This window comes from Podarcis tiliguerta (genome assembly GCF_965153285.1).
Source record: "Podarcis tiliguerta genome assembly, chromosome: 9".
In the NCBI taxonomy this organism is placed as follows: Eukaryota; Metazoa; Chordata; class Lepidosauria; order Squamata; family Lacertidae; genus Podarcis; species Podarcis tiliguerta.
The window spans coordinates 14,351,981-14,375,191 of NC_139542.1; the positions used below are offsets into that span (position 1 = coordinate 14,351,981).

Genomic DNA, 23,211 nt, shown 5'->3' on the forward strand with positions numbered 1-23,211 from the left:
TCATCCCATTGGCCATTCTGGTTGGGGCTGATGGAGACCAGCATTGGAGGACCACAGGTTCCCCCTACCTTGTTTGAGGGGTGGGACTGTAGAGTGGTGAAGCACCTGTTTTGCAGGCAGAAGGTGTTGAGTTCAATCCCTGCCATGTCTAGGTAGAAGAATGAGGTAGCCAGCAATGGGAAAGGGCTGCTGCTGCCCATAAGTGTAGACATTACTGGACTGGGTGGTAAAGGTAAAGGGACCCCTGACCGTTAGGTCCAGTCGTGTCTGACTCTGGGGTTGCGGTGCTCATCTCGCTTTATTGGCCAAGGGAGCCGGCGTACAGCTTCTGGGTCATGTGGCCAGCATGACTAAGCCGCTTCTGGCGAACCAGAGCAGCACACGGAAACGCCATTTACCTTCCCGTCGGAGTGGTACCTATTTATCTACTTGCACTTTGCTGTGCTTTCGAACTGCTAGGTTGGCAGAAGCTGGGACCGAGCAATGGGAGCTCACCCCGTCGCAAGGATTTGAACCGCCGACCTTCTGATCGGCAAGTCCTAGGCTCTGTAGTTTAACCCACAGCGCCACCCACTTCCCTTGACTGGATGGACAAATAGTCTATTTCTCTATTTAAGAAATTATGTTCTGTGCAATGACTCAGGGCCCCAAAAAATCATTCCCATGACCTTCAAATTATGTATGATTCCCCAGGTCCTTTGGCAGAGGGGTGGGATGGGAAAATCATTCCACTTAATCCAACCAGTGTATTATTATTTTATTAGTGAAGATGGGTCAAAATATGAAAAGATGCTCTAAGGATATTATTTTTTTTGTGGGGGGGGGAGACGAGTTTTAGGATGCAGTCAGTTCACTTCTTTTTGTGTTAGTCTCCAGTCCATTTCCCCCTCTGCACATCTCTGCTGTTCCATTTCCACTTACAGATTAGCTTTCAGCCATGGTCTGAATGGCACTTTTTAGTCTCTCTTGCTGCTCTCTGATAGTTAACTAGCTGCCTGGTCACATGGCATTCAGCCCAAGGGTAACTCCGGCAAGTGCTTGAATAATAATAATAATAATAGCTATTTTTAGTTCCTACACAATAAGCCACTTGATTTTGCAGCCTGTGGGAATGAACCGGGGTGGCTGGGAGAGAACTCCTGTCCTGAAACTGTAACAGAGGGTCTTTTCAAGAGATCAGTAAGTTAAGGGCAAACAATGCACATAAGTAAAACATCTTGACTGCAGAGAATTAATACTAGGTGTTGTTAATGTAATGGGGGGGGGATTACATTTCTCTGCAGCACTTTCAGTGCACTGTTTTCCTTCTTTAAATCTTACCTTGCTTTGTATATAAATGCACAGAAACACACACACACATTTTTATTGGTCTTTTCTCCAAAGTTCCACTCTTTTGAGTCGCTTGGGACACGATCCACTGCTTTTCCTTTCCCATGCAAACCCCTCCCCCCCCATTGAAATCAGCTGACCCTGTATCCTGTGTCTGAGGAGGAGGAGGAGAAAAAGTAGGAGTTAAGTTTAGCACGCCGTCACTCGCAGCTACCATCTGATTAAGACTTTCAGGGTTTCATTCCACAAATTCCTTTCGCAACCATCAGCTATTAAATCTTGAAAAAAAAGCAGAGAGAGAGAGCTTCCTTCTAACATCCTTCTGCAGGAACTGAGTCAAAACATCAAACAAGTATAAAGTCACTTATGTCCAAAATAAGTTTTTCACGAAATGGTAGACTTTTTAATAAACCGCTGTATATGGGCATCTTTCACCTGATCTTTCTTTAATAGCCGAAGTGCTTTCTCCCACCTTTCTCTCTCCGTTGCAACAAGCACCTAACTTCCATGAAAATTCAATGGCTCTGGCCACACAGTACTTGATGACAAATTCTGTAGTCTAAAAGTTTTTTTCCCCCTCTCCCCTGTTTTGTTTATGACTGGAGCCGGGAGAGGCTTCTTGTGTCTGCAGGCTGGCTCGGAGTCAGTGCCCCTTTTTGGACTCTGATTCATTGCTCTCCTGACCTCCCGTTTGTCTCAAGCTGTGATTTATATAGCTCGGCGCTGCTTTCAAAGCCGAGCCTTTCCAAAGGCGTTTAGGGCGGGGGTCCCATTCCCCTCTTTGGGCTCCCACTGTTCACCTTGCAACCGCCCTTGCCTTCTTTCCCCACCTGACTTTCAACAGTTCTCTCTCCCTGTGTGTGTGTGTTGCCAGTGCCACACCGGTGTTAGTGAGAGAGAAGTTGTTGCCATTCCTGTGCGATGGAGTCATGGGAGAAATTGCAGCGAGCGCACAGATAGTGGGAGTGCAAGAGGCAAAGCTGGCTGAGCTGGGAAGCGGCTCGTAGCAGCAGCAGCAGCAGCAGCAGCTTGGGCTGGCAGCGCTGGAGGTGTCCGCATTTGTAGCTGGCTCCTCTTTCCCTGGGAATACTTGCTTGAGGAAGGTGAGAGTTCAGTCTTGCTTTTAATTTCTTGCATGTTTCCAGCTCCAGCTGCTTTGGGGCGGGTGTGTGTGTATGTGTGGAGATGCTTGTTGTCTCAGCTCTAGCAACATCTCATATATTCCAAACCCTGCCAAAGTCTAGAAGACTTTTGTGTGTGGCTTTACTCTGAAATCTGTCTGTGCCCTAATCCTTCCCAACACACCAGATTCGATGCTGAGGATTGGGAGAGTTAAAGTGGGGAGGTGAAGAGGTTTTGTTTCTTGATTCGTTTTCAAGTGGTGGCATTTTCCTATGTAGCTAATTATATTTTTCAACAACTCTCTTTGCACATTCAAAACCTAGCAGATGCACTGCTCACCTGTGCTTGTATCCCTGTGTTCATTTGGAGGACATGTTGTGTTTAGGATTGCACAGTGTTTATTATTGCCCCAAACTTTAGAGGGAAACTTGCGGGATTCCAAACCCCCTTTTACTGCATTCAGGGTTTATTATTGTCGTTCCCCATTAGTAAAATTGAACTCTGTAAACCAGCAGTAACTTTGACACACACAGGTGAAGAATGTTTGAGTAGCCCCAGTAACCATTACCTTTTGTTTGAGATAATGTACCTGTGTAAACATAGACACTTGCTGCAGTGTTATATGCCTACATGAAAAAAGTCATCTGATATATCTCTGCTTACATGTGCATTACCTTTGCTAATAAGGCTGGTATGGCATATGCAAACTCTCCGTTTCAAAATTATGGCACAATGACCTAACTAACAGCACTTGAGATGTGTGTGAAATAGGATTCTAGCAAAGGTGATGAGGCCTGGGACTCCCTAGTCCTTGAATCCTGCTAACAGGAAATCCAAACTTTGTAACTGGAATAAATCATGCAACTTTAGGAAAATAGCACCCAGTTTTGTTGCAACGTAATTTTATTTCTCTTGCTGCTTTGGAATCTCCTTCTCCCAAATTAGGGATTTTTCCCAAGTGTTATTATTCATGGCATAAGTGAGGATGGTGTAGGCTCAAATATCAGCAGATGCTCTCAACAGGTGTACTGTATAAAGGCACAGAGATGAAGCGCTGGGCAGTATGAAAGGAAACTTATCTTTATGAAGAAGACCCATACCAGAACCCACATTCAGATAGCAACAACTTTCCACACATCTTCATGTGCCCTCCCTCCCTACAATCACAAGGGTTACTGATCTGCTCTTACATTTTAAACTAGCATAAATAATTGGAAGCAAGATAGGGAAGGGATTTGCACAGAGAGAGTTTGCCTGTCACAAGACCTCTTAGCACAGAGTACATCTTTGTGTGCTCGGTAAATAAAGGTATGTTGCACTCCACTCTAATATTTTCCCTAAGTGTAGTACTTTACCTTTTCACGTTGGAATGAATGGAGAGGTGCATTCAGGAACGCCACTGACACGTGAGCTAAACCTACCCACTGAATCTTGGCTGCACTAGCAGCATGGCAGAATACTGGGAGGCTGTCAGGGAACAATTGGTCATTACACACACACACACACACACACACACTCACACACACACATTATGTAGATGACTGAATATTGCCATACTGCGTATATGCCAAAGCTGATTGGTCCCAGCCTTCCTGAAGACTCCTGCAAAAGGAATCGGAAATAGACTGCAAGCATGGTGGTTAACAGCTGATTTGTTTGCCATTTGACTATGCATCTTGTGATGACAGGCGCTTAGGGTAGGTATAATTTGAAACTGCAAAATGAATAATTAAGGTACCCATCCTAGGGGCATCCTAGGTGCCTGAGATGTTTCTAGCTACAATTGCAGGTGTTGTGGAGCATGGGTGAAATGACATCATCCCTACTATCCTCTTTTCTTAATTCCGAGAGTCATGGTAAACAAAACCTGACTTTCTCTTGTTCTGTTGCAGTGTGCGAATTAGCAGACAGGGGATCCCTTAATGCAGGTGTGGGGAATCTTCAACCCTCCAGATGTGGTTGAACTACAACTCCCATCAGCCCCAGTAAACATGGCCAATGACGAGGGATGATGGGAGTTGTGCAAACATCTGGAGGACCAAATGCACCTTATACCTGCCTTAATGTAATCCACAAATCCCACTCCTCGTCTTGGCCAAATCATTCTGCCCCAAAGCCTTCTATAAACAGTAGCTAAGACGGCTGATATGAAAGATACGTGGATGCTTTCATTCCACCGCATTGTAATTTAAGCATGACTTTTCCTGAAGTAAGTATATAGGATGCCTTGTCCCTATCCCTAGACCATAGTTTTAGAGCTGCTTTGCTTAAGATACCCTTTCTCTGTTTGAACTGGCTCTCTTAGACCTCACCAGGCAAAGCCTTTGGTCTAGGCCCAGTCCTCAAGGAATCCTTGGCTGGCTCCCATTATGTCTCCCCATGACTTGAGCCAGCTGACTCCATATATGGCAGGTTCCAAAACAGACAGACCTGGATATGTGTGAAGTGTTGCTGCAGTTCATTTATTGTCCTGGAGCCCACCACTAAAGCAATAATACATACCCACTTTTGCAAATCATGCGAGTGCTTGAGAAGGGATTACTGTTATGTATCCACACTGCACAAACATCACCAAAACACTTCAGGAAAATAAAACCCAAGTAACAAGCTGAGAAGGTTAATTAGAATTGCTACGGCCCAAATGTCCCATCGCATTATGCATTGCCTAGTTACTGCAAATGTTTTCTGCCTTATTTATGTGCATGAATGATGCTTAGTCCTTAGTTTAAGAGTTATTAACCTCAAAGGGCACGTTTGTCCACTTTCCACTAATAAGAGCTGTTGCAGCTCTGCTGCTTGTGTCTTTGTTTGGAAAGCAAGAAAGGCTATTCTGCCATTTGTCACAGTTCTGCTGTGGCTTTGTGCAGCCTTGTTATGTTGAATGAATTTAGAGCATCCGCAGAGGGTGACTTTGCATTGCTCACCCTTTTCGCAGTGTGGAAAGTCGGCTCAACCTTTCGAATGCAAAATAAAGTAGCAGTCCTCAACTGACAGCCGACAACTGAGTTTCCATCAAAGGATTTGGTCACGGACCAGTCTATCGGGTGCTAAGGGGAAAAGTAAACTTTGCAGCGAAATGTACCGCGGCATAAAAGCTTCATTAGATGAGTCCTTTTGGCAGATTTGCGCACCAGTGGTTTCTGGTGCGGCTGTTTCAAACTGTGAAGCCACGGGGGCAGGGCAAATATTGTTCCCCTTGAGCGGGAAAGATTGGGAAGAATGCCAGCGCTATACCTTTCTCGGCCGCAGTCTCTGCTAACTTCCTTGACTGCACAATGACACACTTTGGTCATGGGAGAGAAGCAACATTGGGCATGACAACTCAGAGCCAGATCAGTTAGAGATGCGATTCCCTTACAATTTTTCTCAGAACAAACCTAGTTGCGATAGCATGAAGGGCACTGTTGCGATAGGGCGAAGCGTTGTCTTCTTCCACCCAGTGGAAGTTCTGAATGGCACCGGAATACGCAAAGTAAACATGAGCTGGGAAACGCTGGACAGAGCTGAATAAAAAATATATGGTCAGGAGAGTGAAAAGGGATGGTTCAGAGGAAACACTTTTACTCCTTGGGAAAGTAGATTTGAAGACCAGGGGGGAGTGAGAGAGCCTTTTGAAATGTGTTGACATGGCTGTCACTGGAGGCAAAGAACAGACTTCATTGAGGAGCAGGTGCAAGAAATACCCTTTTTTTGCAGTTAAGGAAACTGGCAGCATCTGTGATTCTGTAGCTTCCTCCCTTCTATATTCCTCAGTGGCTTGGTCCATGCAGAGCTCGTCTGAGGCCCAGGGTGGGAGCCTTGTTAGAATAAAGTTATAAACCCAAACAAAAAACAGCTGTTTCCTGGGTGCCCGCCCTGCTGACTGGCTTAGCCTTCTGAGGCCCAGGGCAAGTGCTTCCCCTCCCTTCTGCTTGGGCCTGTCAGTGACCATACCTACGCTCTCCCTCTGCCCCAGTCCCCACAAAATCTTGGAAGATGGTCTAGAATGCAAAGGTTCTGAGTTTGGAGGAGTAGGACATCTAGCACAGCTTGAGTGTTACTCAGAACAGACCTATTGAAATTAATGGACTTAACTTAATCATGGCTATTCATTTCAATGGGACTATTCTGAGTAAAACATAGTTGAATATTGCTCTGTGGTACAGTGTGGGATTTACAAGGAGGAGGTCCTGGGCTGAGTCCCTCACAACCCCAGTGAAATGAATCTCCTGGCAATCAGAGCGGACTAGCTTTTCCTCAACCTGATGCCTTTTGGATATTGTTGAACTGGAACTCCAGCCAACCCCAGAGGAGCATAGCCACTGGTTGGGGATTATGGATTATGTCTAGAGGGCGCCAGGTTAGATAGGGGAGGCTAAGTAGACTGACACTGTGTCAAGCAGCTTATAATGAACCATTGTTCCAGCATTCAGGACTGTGCCGCTTGTTACATTTCTTATCTCCTTGACTTTGGAATGTCTAGAACACTCTTCTCACCCTTTTCTTTGCAAGTCTGTGCTGCTCATAGCTTGTTCGCGGGCTATGACCCATCTTGGTAACACGAGAAGAAAGTTGTCATGGTGCAGTTTGGTGTACCTTAATGACCTTTCCAGCTGTTCATCAAGTTCACAAACCTAACCCAGGGTTGCAGGAGGTTTAGCAAAGATTTAGTCTTGTAAAATAGATCCTGGGCACATTTGCTGCTGCTGCTGCTGCTGCTGCTCAAGTTATTTTTGCCATCAAGTACTGGAAATAAAAGTCACTTCCGTTTTTCTTTTCCATGTTATGAACGTTGTTTGCATCCTCTAATGTTCCAGGGGGTTTGCAGTATTTGTACCCAACAAGAATTTTGACTGCCAGGTGGACTGCTTGATTTTCCCTACTGCCAGCTTTTTTAAAGATACCATCCATCTGAGCCATATACTGTGTGTGAAAGAAGTTCTAGGTTTGAATGCTTGGTCACTTCTGCAGTTGCACCCCAGAACTGCAGGGCAGGGGTGGTGCTGAGGTGGTTCTACCTGAACCTTAGAGAGGTAGAAACTGTGGCCGATGGCTAGTCAGACTTGACCTTAATAAACGATGTGGAGGGTTTTCAGAAATTCAGTATATAGATATACATGGATGATTTCTATAAATACTACTAGCTTGTTTTGTGAAGCTGTTGGAAGGATCATTGAGATGATTTATGCATTTGATTCGGATGCTTTTAAGGTGCAGGGCCTTAGTATACCGTATTTTTTGCTCTATAAGACGCACCAGACCACAAGACGCACCTAGTTTTTGGAGGAGGAAAACAAGAAAAAAAATATTCTGAATCTCAGAAGCCAGAACAGCAAGAGGGATCGCTGCACACTGAAAGCAACAATCCCTCTTGCTGTTCTGGCTTCTGGGATAGCTGCGCAGCCTGCATTCACTCCATAAGACGCACACACCTTTCCCCTTACTTTTTAGGAGGGAAAAAGTGAGTCTTATAGAGCAAAAAATATAGATGTTCAGCTTAATGCTCTGTTACCTGTTCAGCATTAGCCACTAGGTGGCAAACCAAACAGAAAGGTGCTGCATCGCTTCCAGAGAGCATCTGAAGTCAGGCTTGGTTAGGAAAATAAAGTTTCAATGCAGAAGTGACTTGTTGCTCCAGCGCTCTCTCTGTGGGCTGCACTGGGCCAAAGTGTTTCTTTGCTGCTTTCTCTTTGAAATTTCACTAGGAGTTTGGGTTCTCTTACTATTTGTTTGTTGTACAGTGGTACCTCTGGATACACACACCTCCAGTTGCGTATCCTTCAGGATGCGAACACGGCAAACCCAGAAGTATTTTTCTGGGTTTTGTTGCACACGCATGCACAGGTGCGGTCCCTCTGGTTGTGGAAACCTCAGGATTTGACTGGAGCTCCAGAATGGATCCCTTCTGCAACAGAGGTACCACTGTATTTCCTTGGTGGTGAGAGAGGTTGAGGTGGCCTAGGGTGTGCTTGATTGTCTTTGGTTGGCTGTCGTGAGATTTGTTTTTGTATGTGAGTGGTGTGTGTGTGTGTGTGTTTCTGAATCAGGTTAGTCAGATAGATTCTTATGCTGTCAGCGGATTCCTGGTGTTGTCTTGTTGGCCTATGTATGTGATAAAGGGGAGCCATACCACACATACACTAAGTAGAAGAATAGAGGCATAACCACTTGACCCCACCCCACTCACCATTCCCCTCTCCCCCTCTCTTCTCTTCCTAACCTACCACTGTATGTAACCCTAACGTCTCACAACAAATGAAACTGATCTGTAGAAAACACAACTTGAAGAAAGAGACAACGCACATATTTTTGTAAACTAAGAAATCTTTAATAAAAAATATATTTTAAAAAAGAAAGAAAAGAAATCTCACTAGGGGGGTTGTGTCCTCTCCAGAATGAATTGGAAAGCATTGGAATTGGTTTTGATATGTAGCAATTGTGTCTGACACGTGTGGGTGGGTGGGTGGGTAGAACTCTATTAGCCATGATCGCTATTTGAGTTGGTATGTATCTGAGTGCCAGTTGGGGAGAGTGTTATACAGGGTGGCCCAAAAGTAGTTGAATCAATGAAATGGATCACAACAGATTATATGGGTACACATAGCTGACACACAAAGTTAAATTTCAGGCTGGCTGTTGGAAAGAATAGTGTGGCCGTTGGAAAAAATAAAAGGATTGTTTTTCTTTACTGATATTGTGAATGATGAGAACTTGAGTCAAGAACAAAGAAAGTAGATTCTATAGCAGCATACCTACTTTTGTGCCCAAAGTTATCCATCAGGGCCAGTGCCGGATTTACATATAAGCTAAACAAGCTATAGCTTAAGGCCCTGCTCTCTTGGGGGCCCCCAAAAAATGTAAAGGGGAAAATACCTGGATGTACTTTGATAAAATACATATTTTGTTATGTTCAAATGGCTTTCAATACCTATTAGGTCCATAAATTACAATATAGCATATATTCAACACAAAAAACAGCGACAAAGGACAGCTGGACATATAAGGGGCCCCATTACCTTCAGTAGCTTAGGGCGTCATCAAACCTAAATCCAGCCCTGATCAGGGCAAGCAATGCGATTCAGGCCCATGACCAGGCATGAACCCAGATGGATATGGGCCAAGATAAGCTGTTTCAGCGATGAGTACTTGCAGTCGCTGCACCATAACCCTCACAAACCAATGGGTCCAGGGGTGGGCAACTCCAGGAAGAACTCCCTGTGCTCCTGCTCAGGACTGGTTAAGTACACTCTTTGTCGTTTGGTTTAGAAAGAGGTGATGCTCTTGACTCTGTTCCAAATAGGGGTCCCTGTTCTTCAGTCCATGTCTTGCTATCACATGCCAAGGCTTTATACATGAACTCTGTGGCTGTTAGGTGGGTTACGGACAATGCAGTTTAGCGTTGACGTGTGCAGTAGCGAATATTACTGCACCAGGATGAAAAAGATACAGTTCATTTTGTTTCCATTGATTTCATTCCTCCCATCTCTTGCCACGTTGATCTCTGGGCTGGCGTGAAATAAAACAAAAAAAGATGATTGCTTGTGTTCTGATCTCCCATCAGTCTCTAGAAATAAAAGTACGGGTCACAGACTGGAAATATTTGGCAAAAATGAGATCCAAGATGAAAAGGGCAGCACTAAATATCTCTAAGTAGACAAGAAGTTGCCTGCACAAGGATCTGTAGAAAAGGCCTATTGAGAAACGGTGATGCGTGAACTTGGTATTTTCTTTTTAAAGCCATTCTTTTATGGAACAGGAAATGAAATGTGACCCCGTTCAACAGTCAAGAGTGAAATTAACTGGGTTGTAAAACTGATTCCTCTCCCTGCACTGTCCATGCCTACACCACAGACATCTCTCCTCTTTGGTTTCTGAAAAGTGCTGCAAGCCAGCTCATAGATCAGCAATGGAACATATGCCACCCTTGGGTTTTACAGTCATCGAATGTGTCTTGTTGAGTGGCATGATTTTTTTTTTGGGGGGGGGAGTGAGCAGGTTGCCTTAAAACACTTCTTCTAAACCATAGCAGCTACTGGGAAAACATTAGCACAAAAGCATAATTGCGCCACACAATTCATGGGCGCACGAAAACAAAGGTGGGGTTGGATGTTTGATTGGTCAGCATCCCACACAGTAAAGGTAAAGGTACCCCTGCCCATACGGGCCAGTCTTGACAGACTCTAGGGTTGTGCGCCCATCTCACTCAAGAGGCCGGGGGCCAGCGCTGTCCGGAGACACTTCCAGGTCACATGGCCAGCGTGACATCGCTGCTCTGCCGAGCCAGAGCCGCACACGGAAACGCCGTTTACCTTCCCGCTAGTAAGCGGTCCCTATTTATCTACTTGCCCCCGGGGGTGCTTTCGAACTGCTAGGTTGGCAGGCGCTGGGACCGAGCAACGGGAGCGCACCCCGCCGCGGGGATTCGAACCGCCGACCTTTCAATTGGCAAGCCCTAGGCGCTGAGGCTTTTACCCACAGCGCCACCCGCATCCCTCTATCCCACACAGTAGGGTGGGCTAATTTCATGCTGTTGAGGGAGGAGGAAAATGGGGGCAGGGAGCAAAATGGATGGAGCAATGGAAGGAGATGGGAGGGGAAAGCCCTCTGCAAGCAGCTGATTGCAGGAGATTGCATTGTGGTGGAGCTCATTCTTATGGTTCCATAACACACACACCCTGTTTTGGGAACACCTTCACGTTAGAGATGCCACTGACCCTACAATGCTTTCCTCCCTAGGTCAAAGCTTTTCAGTCTGCCTAGCCCTAGACATTTTAAGTTGGTCAGTTTCTTCTGCTGTACCCCATACCACCCAACATTTCTCCAATAAAAATAGGGGCTAATAATAATAATAATACCCCGCCCATCTGACTGGGTTGCCCCAGCCACTCCATAATAAAACACAATAAAAATATTAAACTTTTTTTTTTAAAAAAAAAAACTTTCCTATACAGGGCTGCCTTCTGATGTCTTCTAGAGGTAATACAGTTACTTATCTCCTTGGCTCAGGATTCGCATAACTCCATACCCTCCAACATTTCTCCTATGAAAATAGGGACCGTCCTAAGGAAAACAGGGACATTCTGGGATCAGATAAGAAACTGGGATGGGCTTCTGTAAATCTGGAAAATAGGGACATTTGAAGAATCCGGCATCCTTGGTGCCTTTTAATGCTGTTTGTTATTGCGTTGCATTGCTTTCCCTATATGTTATGGTTGCAGGACCATTTGTCATATCTTTATTGTTCACTGCCATGATATAAGAGCCTACGGTAAGCCTGCTGGATGAGGCCGATGGCCCATCTAATCCGTCACCCATCACTCACTGCGGGTAGCCAGATGCCTGTGGGCAGCCGGAAAGCAGGGCCTGATTGCGGCAGCACTCTCTTCCTCTTGTTATTCACAGCAACTCGCATTCAGAGGCATCTTGGGGGTAAAACATGGCCATCATTGCCAGCAGCCTTTTGATAGCCTTATTCTCTTTTGAAGAAGGGTGGTTTATTCTTGATGAATAAAATAGAAAATAAAGTGACAAGGGTTAAGGGTTTTTACGCAGCACGAGCACCTTGGATTGTCCTTCTGGGAGCATGTTCTTCCCTTTCCAGTTTTATGCGCTTCTCTTGCGTTCCAGTCATTATACTCAGTGCGCTTTTTAGCACATTCGGTGTGCTTTCAACCTTGCTAGTAAGGCATCTAGAATTCCACATCTGGGCCCTGATTGTGCAGAGAGGCCAATGCAGAGAATTACTTGCACACACACACTCACACACGTGTGCGCACCCCAGCGCCCCAAACCCAGAAAAACACAGAGGAGACGGGGTCTTTCACGTATGACGGGAGGGGAATGCTTGGTGTGATGTATAGCAAGGAGCCAATTCATTGCCATAAAGATAAATGGAAGCTTTAAAAAATATGGGGCAAAGCTATTGGGTAGCTTGCTAGATAAGCACTAAATATATTACAAGGCATAGCTGGTCGATATTTAAGAGATTAATTTTCAGCCTCTTAAATTACAGCTATTACAAGAAGACGTATATTAACTGTGCTGTCTTTGGCCCAACGGGCAGGTGATTTTTGTGTGTTTGTGCGATGTGCTTAGCGGTAATCTGCCCCAAGCCATGCAGTCAATTACAATTTAGAAGTAGAACACAAAGATGAGGCAATTTTGATTGAGCCGCTGTTGGGCTCCTATTGTTTAAATGGCTTTTTAACTTTCTCTCAGAGTAAATGTTTATTGGGCATTGCTGAAGTATGAATATGAGGCACTTTTCTGTTTTGCAGTAGGATTTTAAGAGGATTAAGAACTTGATTTCCCCCCTGAAAGCATTTTTCTCAGGTCTAAGGTATGCTCCATCTCCAGCATTATCATGGAGATACAGCCCTTAGAATATTTCTGGGTTGCAAGCATCTTAACATCTAACCAGGCACCTGCAGAGTGCACCATCTTAGCCCTGAACAGTAGCCTAGAATGGAGAATACATGTGACTCTAGGAAGCTTTTTAGTGACAGAAGGTGGTGGACCTCAATTGAAGGTTTTGAAACAGAGGTTGGATGGCCATCTGCCGGGGACCTTTTAGCTGAGATTCCTGCATAGCAGGGGGTTGGACTAGATGATTCATTGGGTACCTTCCAAATCTACAATTTTTTGATTCCACAATTAGTACCTGTGTAGGCTACAATAACCCACAACACCATCATTGCAGCCCCAGGACCAACTTTGTTGGCCATGTACCATAGGTGCTTTTGCTCTCTCTTGATCTCATCAATAACTTATAAGTGTCAAATTCTGCAGAACCGGAGAGCCCTTGAGTTGCACCCCTGAAGTTCAATATGGTCAGACTTGCCTGGAACTCTGTTATTTCACTTTCATTTCATTTCTGCTCCTGATTTCAAACCAGAAGAATTCCAAGATGGCTTGTATTAAACATAAATAAAATGCAAATGCCCAGGGTCAGTTTTGGTTCTATTTCTCATTTTTCCATTCTAAAATGCAGTTCCACACATTCGGGAGCAGTTTGCCATTCAAAATCAACTCATGAAAATTCACCAGCACTTTAGTGCAAATTACTCCCAACAAACACATCTTTGTATGAAGTTTTGATTGGAGTAAACATTTTTTGCAAGCCATTCTCTCTAAACGTTACAAGCAGTTTTTGTATGTTATTATCACCGAAACCTTCATTTTTATGCACACTTTCCCCTAATTTATGTATTTCTTGAAACATTGCTGGGAGAGCTGCATTACAACATCCAGATCAGTGCAACTTTTGAAGGCTGTGTTTCAGTTTTCATCTTGGTTCAGAAAGTGCAAATTTGACAGATTCGACTTTAAACGTGCACCGAATCAAATTTCCTCTCCATTTTTGCTCCAGGGTAATATAGCACCCCAGTTCAATGAACCATGACATTATAGAGTTGGAAGTGACTTTGGCGGTCATGCACACCAACCTTCTTAGCATATGAATCTTGCAACTGCAGCATCCTTGACAGGTGGTCATCTAGCCTCTGCTTAAATTCTACCGGTTAAGGAGAGCCCATTACCTCCTGCAGAGAGATCTGTTCCATTCTCATTAGGTCGGCGCAGCTGCTCCCAATTACTTTCATACCATCTCACTTCACTTCCTTATGTGCCGGCAATTGGACGGTCGGTTGCCAGCGGCACACTCTTTCCTCACTTCCTCTCAGGATTGCAGGTCTTTTTCACTGTTCAAAAATGAAGGAAGGATGAGCCAGGTGGAGCAGCAGCTGGACTTCAGGTGAGCTGCTGAGTGATAGCATTTAGATGTCTGGGAGGGGAGCTTGCAGCTGCAGGTGGTGGAAGCAGCCTGGCTTTCTTCCTCACAAGCCTGACTCAACTCTGCCTCTTGGCCACCCTCCACTCCATCCTCTGCTTCTGGACACGCTATCTGCCACAGACTCTTCCTGCTCACTAAATCCTGCTACCTCTTCAGCTTCCGTCACCTCCTCCCCCCTGTCTGCTTACTTTTCTCCCTCTGACCATTCATCATTGTCCCACTACCAATCCTCTGGCTCTATGTGATCCCTAAATGACTGGGATGACGTAGGCAGTAAGGTGAAAATGTTGAAAAGTGAAAAAATGATCAAGGAAATTTTTTTGGGGGGGAGGGGCCCAAATTATCCCTCCTTTCCTTGTCCACTGTTTCCTGTCTCTTTTTGCAGTTAATTGTCTTCAGCTTCTTGCTTGCTAGGTAAAGGTAAAGGGACCCCTGACCATTAGGTCCAGGCATGGCTGACTCTGGGGTTGCGGCGCTCATCTCACTTTATTGCCCAAGGGAGCCAGTGTACAGCTTCCGGGTCATGTGGCCAGCATGACTAAGCCGCTTCTGGCGAACCAGAGCAGGACACGGAAATGCCGTTTACCTTCCCTCGGAGTGGTACCTATTTATCTACTTGCACTTTGAGGTGCTTTCGAACTGCTAGGTTGGCAGAAGCTGGGACCGAGCAACGGGAGCTCACCCTGTCGCAGGGATTTGAACCGCCAACCTTCTGATCGGCAAGTCCTAGGCTCTGTGGTTTCACCCACAGTGCCACCCGCGTCCCTTAATGCTTGCTACATGGACCCAGACTGGGTTTTGCCTCCCAGGTCTATTTGAAGGTTGCTCTGCCACTGTCTGAAAGGACTTTATGGATTTCTTAAGCCTATTAAGGAACCTTTATATCTTATCTCTTCCTCTTTCCTTTGCCTCCTGTGGGATTTGAAGTGCTGCTGATTTAATACGTCTTTTGCCATTTGCTCCCTATTGCTTTAAATAAGGTGCAAATGCCACATTACAAACAGGGGCTGCCTCAGAGGCAGTAATTTATGCTAACCATACAGGAAGCAGACCGTTTCAGAGATCTATGTGTTTACAGTTTTGAACCAGGGAGTCATTTGTACCACAAGGGCTGGCGGTTTTTCACATCCCAGGGGAGACTGAAGAGCTGACCAAACTGCTAATATAGTTAGTGGGGTTTGCGTTAGTTGAGAGCTCTGCTGGTGGAGGAATTTCCTTTTATGAAAAGCATGCATTCACTGCCTTGGAAGGCAAAAGCAGGTGGAAATTAGTAATGTGGGCAATGCTATTCTTCTCGAAACAGAAATGCCTGGACTCACCTTGTTCTCTTACCATGGCAATGGCACACACCTGAGAGAGAGGTGCCAGGACTGAGTTCTGGAGAGTTCCAGCTGGAAAAAAGCTCTGGGTGAGGGAAATAAAAGTGGTTAGAGGAGAAAAAGCTCAGAACTGAAGAAGAACTAGTTGGATCTGTTGGTGTGTGAACAATCCACTCTTGGGTTTCCATTTCTTTCTGCCTTTTACAGAAAAGTTCTCCCTCATCTTTACTTCTTTACAGAAGAAGAGTTTGGATTTGATATCCCGCTTTATCACTACCCGAAGGAGTCTCAAAGTGGCTAACATTCTCCTTTCCCTTCCTCCCCCACAACAAACACTCTGTGAGGTGAGTGGGGCTGAGAGACTTCAGAGAAGTGTGACTGGCCCAAGGTCACCCAGCAGCTGCATGTGGAGGAGCGGAGACGCGAACCCGGTTCCCCAGATTACGAGTCTACCGCTCTTAACCACTACACCACACTGGCTCTCTTTACAGCAGCAGCATTCTAGCTATCTCTTAGTGAAATTCCCATAGCAGGGAAAAACACCGTTTGGTTCTGCTTCTCAGAGTCTTTATTATTTACAAAACTTTACACTGGTCATTAAAAACAACAACAACAATTTATTATTTATACCCCGCCCATCTGGCTGAGTTTCCCCAGCCACTCTGGGCAGCTCCCAATCGAGTGTTAAAAACAATGCAGCATTAAATATTAAAAATTTCCCTAAATAGGGCTGCCTTCAGATGTCTTTTAAAGATAAGATAGCTGCTTATTTCCTTGACATCTGATGGGAGGGTGTTCCACAGGGCGGGTGCCACTACTGAGAAGGCCCTCTGTCTGGTTCCCTGTAACCTCACCTCTCGCAATGAGGGAATTGCCAGAAGGCCCTCGACGCTGGACCTCAGTGTCCGGGCTGAACGATGGGGGTGGAGACACTCCTTCAGGTATACAGGACCGAGGCCATTTAGGGCTTTAAAGGTCCGCACCCACACTTTGAATTGTGCTTGGAAACATACTGGGAGCCAGTGTAGGTCTCTCAAGACCGGTGTTATATGGTCTCGGCAGCCGCTCCCAGTCACCAGTGTAGCTGCCGCATTCTGGATTAGTTGCAGTTTCCGGGTCACCTTCAAAGGTAGCAAATAAAGCAACATCATCTTTTTCTCTTTAAGCCATCCATCCAGAGACTTAATGCCGACTCATTCACATGCTCATTTGCACTGACCCAGACTTAGTTGACCGCAGGCCCTAACAAGGACACCTGTTGCTGGGGAGATTTTCTGTTGCCTAGCAACTTCTTCAAGGCCATTTTCAAGTTTCTTCTAGAATATTCCAACAGGATCAGGCCAGTGGCCCAACCAGTACAGCAACCTGTTCTCACTGTGGCCAACAAGATGCCTTACGTAATTGCCAACAAAATAATCCAAGCAAAAAATGTGGTTTTGTACTAAAAGTGTCCAATGTGTTGTTTAGGGTAGCAAGTAGCAAAAGTTATTTTGGGCGTTGGCTTTCCTAGAGGTTGTGGCATATTTGCAAATGTGAATTTCCTTAAATGTATGCCAATGTAGAATTAGCTATATTGATTAGTGGTGGAATTGAAGCTGTGTTTTTTTATATAAGGTGTAGAGGGGAAACAAACCAGTTTGGTTTAAGATGTCTCATTTTCACAAGTGAAGTACTAAGTAAATAATATTGCATTATGGAATCTGCAGGCATTTGTCACTTGATGGCTTTCCTGATTCCTGTCATTTAGCTGGGAAGGACACATAGGAGGTGCTGTCACCCATTTCAATTAGAACCCCATGAAGCATTTTGGTGTTTGGCTTGGAACTAACCTAGCATTTATTCCGAAGGACCAGCTAATTGTGTTTTTAAGCTTCAGTACTCATGCTGTAAAGCACTTTCAAAGATCATGATGCAAAGGAACAAAACGCAACTTATCCACAAGATGAAAATCTAAAGATTGGCTTTAATTTTTAATGCTAGTGCCTGTGAGAAGATACATATTGCCGAGGAGGGTGGAGAGGAGAAAAATTGCAAAAATATGCAGTTCTCTGTGAAAAATGTATTGCAAAAATTGATTTTTATTTTTTTTAAAAATGAAGGCAGGTAATCTAATGCAGCCCAAAATGGGGGGTGGCTGCTCAACCAGGTTTTAAGTGAACAGGGTGCAAAAGATAAATTACAGAACAAGGGAGGTTTGGAAGGAATTGTTGAGAGCAAGCTGAAATACTGCGGTGCATTGAGGCATTATGAAATATAGTTGGGGGATGGGATGATGGAGATGTATTGCAAGGAAGGATTTACAGTGATTATTTCTCAGGAAGCAACTAATAATATCCCCAAAACCTTACTGGTGGCATCTCTCTGTTGCAGCACCATACATCAGCCATCTGCCCTTGTATGCAAGGAGAACACTTTTCATATCTTGCTTGTCAGATAAATTAAGAGGCAATAGCTAAGTAACTGCCCAGATTAATAGTATAACCTAGACCTACACAGGCCACTTCTGAAGCCGAGCCCACTATTGATGGCTTCATTAAAAGAGGAGTAGCAGTTATAACTAGACAACAATGAGTTTGGATGGGACAAAGTTTCCTGGGGCTAAATTGACAATGAACTTCCAGTGACAGACCATCAGGTCTTGTTTTAATTCTTAGCCGTGGTGGAATCAATATCAAATCCATAGTAATTTGCTGGCCCACAGGCAGGATGGGTGTTAAGAAGGCAGCTAGAAGTACAGTCGTACCTTGGAAGTCAAACAGCTTAGTTCCCGAACGTTTTGGCACCCGAACGTCGCGAACCTGGAAGTGACTGTTCCGGTTTGCGAACTATTTTTGGAAGCCGAACGTCCGGCGGGGCTTCTGTGGCTTCCGATTGGCTGCAGGAGCTTCCTGCGGCCAATCAGAAGCTGTGCTTTAGTTTTCGAACATTTTGGAAGTTGAACAGACTTCCGGAACGAATTCTGACCTTTCTTCATCACAGCTCTAGGAACCCTGAACTGTATTAACCCTGTTAGTATTTCACGCCTCCGATGCTGCAGATGAGATTGGTGGAAATCACATGCCTGTCTGGGAAGAGTGTGGAAACGGAAGACAGTCTTATCTCTTCCCCTGTATGTACTATTTGTACTGTACTTTTGCTTTTACTTGTTCCTGTTCTTCTCTCAGAGCTGGAGAGAAAGGACGCCATGACTCCTTTGGCTGTACATAGTGTGTAAATAAATACATAGATTAGCTCTACAATGTCTCACACTTCTTACTGTGTTATGCTAGAAGATTGTTGTTGTTGTTTAGTTGTTTAGTCGTGCCCGACTCTTCGTGACCCCATGGACCAGAGCACGCCAGGCACTCCTGTCTTCCACTGCCTCCTGCAGTTTGGTCAGACTCATGTTTGTAGTTTTGAGAACACTGTCCAACCATCTCGTCCTCTGTCGTCCCCTTCTCCTTGTGCCCTCCATCTTTCCCAACATCAGGGTCTTTTCCAGGGAGTCTTCTCTTCTCATGAGGTGGCCAAAGTATTGGAGCCTCAGCTTCACGATCTGTCCTTCCAGTGAGCACTCAGGGCTGATTTCCTTAAGAATGGAGAGGTTTGATCTTCTTGCTGTCCATGGGACTCTCAAGAGTCTCCTCCAGCACCATAATTCAAAAGCATCAATTCTTCGGCGATCAGCCTTCTTTATGGTCCAGCTCTCACTTCCATACATCACTACTGGGAAAACCATAGCTTTAACTATATGGACCTTTGTTGGTAAGGTGATGTCTCTACTTTTTAAGATGTTGTCTAGAAGATTAGTGTGCGTACATCATTTGATACATGTTGCTGAAGCGCACTGGAGAGGAAGGGAACTGCCTTTTCCAGCGCTGTGGATACCGGAGGACGCTCGGAGTTCGGGGGCTGCAGGGGCACCCCAGGGCGTTTTCCAACACACCACAGCGTGTGTTTGAGCAGTGATGTCTGACTGAAGCAAATAACTCAAGGGATTAACCTTTTGCAAAAAGTAAATTCCATAGAGCCAGATCCCATAGCTCGTGGGGGAGTGGGGAAACTTTCCATTATTCCTTTTGTACCTGTAAGTGTTCTTCAAGCTCTGCAGAGCCACATCTGCTTCTGTTGGCATAAATGAAAGAAGCTCATTTTAATGAGATTCCTGAAGCTCCATATCCATTTCCCCTTCAAACCCTGCACGTATCCACGAGGGGATATTATTTTCAGAATTGCAGCTCTCCTGATCGATCCTTTGTTATTGTTGTTGTTTAAAAAAATGTGAACTGCCAGTAAAAAGTTGCAATTATAATTGACTGGCATGTGACACTCTCAAGGCCAGCACCTGATTCCACAGGGAAATCTTTGAAGCTTAAAAACACTTGATGGTCTGGTAGCGTCTGACACTGACATGACGCAAATATGGACCTCTTCAGCCTCTTGGATGGGAGATTACTGGGATCCTCAGGGACCAGATCACCATTCAGGGTGCTAATCCCCAGAGTGAATCTTCTTTATCAGCAAATTACTGTGTTTTCATATATCTGTACGTGTGCAGCTGTGTTTATCTTTCTGATTTGTTCATGTGTATTATGTGTAATACACATATGTTCAGTTTTAGCTGTTTATCATTAGTGGTTCCTAGCCTGATCTAAAGCATGGTTTACTTAGAGGTAAATCCCCCAGAGATCAATGGAACTTACTTCCTGAAAGTACACACTCTGGATCCCACTACAGATCGGCTTACAGATGCTTCAGGTTACAGACTCCACTAACCCAGAAAGAGTACCTCGGGTTAAGAACTTTACTTCAGAATGAGAACAGAAATCGTGCGGTGGCAGCAGGAGGCCCCATTAGCTAAAGTGGTACCTCAGGTTAAGAACAGTTTCAGGTTAAGAACGGATCTCCAGAACCAATTAAGTTCTTAACCAGAGGTACCACTGTATATTTGAAGGCCAATGGGATTTTAAGCAGCCCATCGTGGGATCACAGTAATTGTCACCAGTGTAACTAGACTGGTGTTTAAAGACGCTTCAGGGTTCTATCTTTGTGACTTACCTCTCCTCTCAAAGCTCCTCCCTTAATTCAGGATGTAAAAGCTCAACTGAACTTCACAGATATGCCACATTGTAGGAAATTGAACCTTCACTGAACAACACAGTGTGTCTTTCTCTCTTACTCCTGAAAGTTTGGTTCAGAGATCCCAAACGCCCCTGAAGCAAGATGCTATGTTTACACTGGCCTTTACAGAACTAGTGACAGTAAAACAATGTAAAACACTTCACTTCAAAGCTTGCCTTTTCAGCAGCTTAATCTGCTCATTGTGTAGTGCCTTCCGTTTCCAGAAGACAAGCTGGTTTGTGTGTTTTTAAATAGCCTATCTTCAGTTTCTGTCCAGACTAGCAAAGGAAGGTCTTCTACAAGAAGAATTTGGAGCTGTTAGATGTAGGTCACTGGTCTCTCATCTTACATTAACAACAACGAAAAATGAGAAAGAAAGCAGCCCTCAATCTAGATTGCTTTTTCCATCATGCCTGTATGAAAATTCATACAGAAATGACGTTGAGTAAGGAGATTTCAGCTGGGGAAACAGCCAGGCTCTGGAATAATTAACTTCAGGAGCATGGAATGTAAAAACTGTTCTTGATTTAGGTTTCTTTTCCTGTACATGTCCTGCTTGGGCTCCCCAATGACAGTGTTGAATATTATACTTCTGCCTTTTATATTGGAATTATGTGCATGCGTCCCAACAAACAATGATTTGTTGGATTCAAACCATTTGCCCTGAGGTGTACCCTTGAAATAGCGTATTTATTTTTTTTTTAAAAGGAGCATGGAATGGACTTAAAAGCATGTATGCATGTTGTAATTCTGAAAAGAACACTTCCTTTCTTCTTCTAAGCAACTATCCTTCTTATCTAACCTCTGTTGTGAGAGTATTTCCGCCTGTTCTCTGGAAAGTTTATATATGAAAAGATGACAAGTTGATCTTGTAGTTCATGAGATAATACTTTGAAGAGTGTGTTTGACTTAAGCCTGTCTTACAAAAAACACACGCTTCCATACCTGTAAGTGGTTTCATTTTTCAGTTTTGCTTTCTTTTTCTCAGTCCCCCAAATGGGCAAATTCTATGAATTCCTGTCCATGAAATTTCACAATTAAATGATTTCATGTCAGATCCTGACATTAAGGTAAGGGGTTTCATATTTCAAAAGGTGACAATCTGGACACAAAGGTCATTGAGCTTTTCTTGACAAAGTTGTCGAGCTTCTTTTAGTTTCTCAGCTATTTTTAATCACATTCACCAAAATCTACACTTCCGACGTGGGTTGCCATACGTGCAGATTTCCCCAGACATGATTTCTTCTCGGACACTATTTCCGATGACCAAATCCCAGCTATGTCCCAGAAATTCTGGACATATGGCAACCCTAAAGGTGATATCCAGTGATAAGCTGACTCGGAGAAGATCTGTTGAATACACCTAATTTAGTCACTTCCAGTAGTATTTATGGCTGTGCTCTGGATAAGACTAGCATTGGATATAACCCTCAGCTGGACAGCTCAGTTGGTTAGAGCATGGTGCTGATGATAATGCCAGGGTTGCAGGATCGATACCCCCTTAGCTGCATATTCCTGCATTGCAGGTGGTTTGGGTTTGATGATCATCATGGTGCCTTCCAAATCTATGACAAAGAAGAACAAGTTTAAAATGTTGGTCAATACACTGTGGATAGAATTCAACAACACACTAATTGTTCCATTTGTGCAAGCATTCCAGCTTGCCAGATGGAATGGGACTCCATCCCCTTCCCCACATGCAGTCTTGGGGTTTTTTCTCAACCCCTGCAGTGAGCCAATTTTTGGGGAAAGGCCCTGTTGTCCAAGCAGAGGTCCTTAAGCAGGGCTTCCATTGATGGGGCTGGTTAGTTGAATACAGCCCTGTGTGTCCTTTTTAAATGGAGGCTACAGTGGTACCTTGGTTCTCAAACTTAATCCGTTCCAAAGTCCGTTCCAAAACCAAAGTGTTCCAAAACCAAGGCACGCTTTCCCATAGAAAGTAATGCAAAATGGATTAATCCGTTCCAGACTTTTAAAAAGAACCTCTAAAACATCAATTTAACATGAATTTTACTATCTAACAAGACCATTGATCCATAAAATGAAAGCAATAATCAATTTACTCTACTATAAAATAAATAAGAATGTATTGTAGATGATAAAAATTAAAATTATTATTTTTTCTTCCCTGCCCTGATTAAAGTCATTGTATGGATGGGGGGCTTTTATCCCTTTCTGCAGTCACACAATCAACCAATCAGTAGCTGAACTGGGTTCCGCACAGTCACAAAAACAAATTAACCGAAAAAGCCTCAAAAACAAAATTGCAAAATAAATAGCAAAAACAAAAGCACCAATCGTAATCCTTTCCGGAAGTCCGTTTGACTTCTGAAATGTTCGAAAACCAAGGCACAGATTCTGATTGGTACAGGCGCCCCGGAAACAATAGCCAACAATAGTCGGCGCTGGATGTTCGGCTTCTGAAAAACGTTTGAAAACTGGAACACTTCTGGATTTTTGGCGTTTGAGTACCAAGGCGTTTGAGAACCAAGGTACTACTGTACTTGAAAGCAGGATTGATCTACATTGAAGTCTCCTTGCCCTGTCGTACTTCTTAGAATTGCCCTCTCA

The 23,211-nt window shown here is 44.4% G+C and overlaps 1 protein-coding gene and 1 long non-coding RNA gene across 6 annotated transcripts in view; one reads left to right on the plus strand and one right to left on the minus strand.

Moving 5' to 3' along the window:
• ARHGAP24 (Rho GTPase activating protein 24) overlaps positions 1 to 23,211 on the plus strand; it is a 368,221-nt gene that overhangs the window by 227,758 nt on the left and 117,252 nt on the right. Inside the window, exon 1 of one of the 5 annotated variants that reach the window (XM_083398354.1) lies at positions 2,005 to 2,432. The exons of the other annotated variants lie outside the window; for them this stretch is intronic. The gene's annotated coding sequence lies outside the window, so the exon portion shown is untranslated. Of the gene's footprint in view, positions 1 to 2,004; positions 2,433 to 23,211 lie in introns of those variants that run through there. 5 annotated transcript variants of the gene reach the window in all.
• On the minus strand, positions 12,475 to 15,651 carry LOC310657799. Its single transcript, XR_014501948.1, has 3 exons — positions 15,541 to 15,651; positions 13,968 to 14,129; positions 12,475 to 13,340 (listed from the first exon to the last, which is right to left on the minus strand). It is a non-coding gene; the product is annotated as an uncharacterized lncRNA (long non-coding RNA).